Here is a 2509-nt window from a genome sequence, read left to right as displayed (position 1 = left end):
ATGAGCCTTCTACGGTGTTCCCTTTTCCGAGGTCCGTTGATCGGTATAGGCTCAGTCTGATTCAGCGGCGTACACGGTTCTGCTGGGTCCGGATGAATGATTTCCTCCGCTATCAGTCCCGGCGCTTCTACCGGTGATCCGTTACGTGACCTCCCATCTGCGGCCTGACTGGAGCGCTCTACATCATCGACGGGTGATTCCGGGGACATCCGGCTCATCGTGTTCCGGGGACCCGGTGTTATGTACGCTTGCGGTACCGAAGCCGAGGGCTGATCCGATTCCGGAACCGGACCGTTCTCCTCGTAATGGTAGGGAGAGACCCTGCATAAAGTACCGTTCACAATCGCTCGCACCATCTGCGGGTGTAATGAAAGAAAAGAGTACTGTTACCACATCTGCGTAAAAGTTTGTAAATAAATAAATAAAACCTACACACTGATTAAAAGTTAAGGTAACCTTACTTACCGACTTCTCCTGTGAGATCTACAACCTGCTGATGGAATGCCATTCTCCCTTGTAGAACCTATTTCCTCGCCTGAGTACAAATCTGTAAAAACAATACAAAATACACATCAGGATAGTACACTTTAAAATTTAGAACATTTCTATTTCACTCTAGTACATAGAAGGCCCTCTTACCTTCAAGTTGATATTCGGTTGAATGAAGCCCATTGTCGATCAAGTCAAAAACTGTTAATTGAAAACACGCAGGAATGAAAATACAAAGTGTCGATTTTTGCTATTTCTTAGTTGCGGAGGAAAGGCTGAATGCGTACCGTGTTCTCTTTGAAGGGTCATCGCTCTGGTTTCAGTCACTAGTGTGAAGACCTCTGGATTTCTGGTAGGGTACTTATAGAAGTAAGAAAAAAAAAAAACAAACACACGAGTGCTGCTCTGCATGTGGGGTTGGGGCCCTTACTTCTGGTACAACCAGATTATTATTTAAACTCTTGTCTCCGGCTGATAAAAATAGCTTCCTGTTTCAAAAACGAACTCACGAACTCTGTCTGATAAAACCAGACCGTTTTTTAACATCCGGAGTCTGGGTTATAGATAACCAAAGTTAATAACTGGTCTACAAGATTACCTGAGGATGGCAGCTAAACACACAACACGCCTCATTGAGAAAACAGAGGGAGGTTTCGACTCCCCAACACGACTCGTTGAGAAAACAGAGGGAGGTGTTCCACGACTCCCCAACACGACTCGTTGAGAAAACAGAGGGAGGTGCGGGGGGTGGAGCACATTCCTCAATTCACCCCACAGCCTATGCTACACCAGAATGAGAGAGGACAGAGAAGAGGAGACACAGACTCTAGAAGGATTAAAGTTTTAAGACTCACAAGTTTAAGACTAGGCTACAGCTTTGGAGTGATAATGATGGCAAGTTTGTAAGACAAAGCAATAGCAAAGTAATTTGGAACACTCTCTTATTTTGCTGCATGCTGTTGAAGGTAATTTGTAATGCTGTTTAATTTTTACTCACCGTTATACCATTTTACTGCTTTACTGTCATTATTTCAATTTATTCTTCACTTGTTTACTGATGGTAAGTTTGTCACACAAAGCTTTAGCAAAGATTTTGAAGGTAATTAAAAAATGCTGTTTAATTTTAACTCACTGTTATACTATTTTACTGTAATTATTTCATCTTATTCTTTAGTTCTTAATGATGGTAAGTTTGTCACACAAAGCTTTAGCAAAGATTTTACAAAGTTTAATTTTGGAACTCACTCTTATTTTGCTGCATGCTGTTGAAGGTAATTTATAATGCTAATTTTTACTCACCGTTATACCATTTTACTGCTTTACTGTCATTATTTCAATTTATTCTTCACTTGTTTAATAATAAAGACTGACTTGATTCCAAAGAAACCTCCTACTGATCCTTTGCTGGCCCCGGAGATTCCTCCTTTTACTTATAACTCACTGCTATACTTTTTTAATGATAAATTTATTGTCACAAACACCTCCTAGTTAATTCATTCAAGTTGTATTACTTAATAAAGTCTTTAAATCAATGAAAAACACACAATGGAAGGATGTACGCAACCCTCTTATCAGTTACATACAGACATATTTCCGGTTGGGGCGGGACAGGATGCACCCCCTCTTATCAGTTACATACAGACATATTTCCGGTGGGGGGGACAGGATGCACCCCCTCTTATCAGTTACATACAGACATATTTCCGGTTGGGGCGGGACCGGATGCACCCCCTCTTATCAGTTACATACAGACATCCGGTGGGGTGGGGGGACCGGAAATAGCTGTCAAAAATGAGTTTGATGGAATGTAACTTATAATTCTCTCTCTACATCATATGGTGTCTTGACTTATAACAAGTAATTTAAGATTATTGTTTATACAATGAGAGAACAGCATGATAACTTGGGTGACTTTGTAAAACAATATAAGCTATCAGTACTTTTCTGTGTACATATATGTATATAGGAATGTAAGGAATAAAATACAATAAAAGTAGAATCAGTTAAAAATTCTATGTAT

General features: G+C 40.2%; 1 long non-coding RNA gene across 1 annotated transcript; it reads right to left on the bottom strand.

Annotated features, from left to right (window-relative positions):
- Positions 1-492: 492 nt before the first annotated feature.
- LOC119899644 lies at positions 493-812 on the bottom strand. The gene is made up of 3 exons (XR_005443885.1): positions 777-812; positions 640-690; positions 493-547 (listed from the first exon to the last, which is right to left on the bottom strand). It is a non-coding gene; the product is annotated as an uncharacterized LOC119899644 (long non-coding RNA).
- Between the last annotated feature and the right edge of the window lie 1697 nt (positions 813-2509).

The sequence above is a fragment of the Micropterus salmoides genome, unplaced genomic scaffold (genome assembly GCF_014851395.1).
Source record: "Micropterus salmoides isolate LMB-PRFRI ecotype aquatic unplaced genomic scaffold, ASM1485139v1 Ms_hic_scaffold_1, whole genome shotgun sequence".
In the NCBI taxonomy this organism is placed as follows: domain Eukaryota; kingdom Metazoa; phylum Chordata; class Actinopteri; order Centrarchiformes; family Centrarchidae; genus Micropterus; species Micropterus salmoides.
This window is presented reverse-complemented; position numbering and strand designations above follow the sequence as displayed.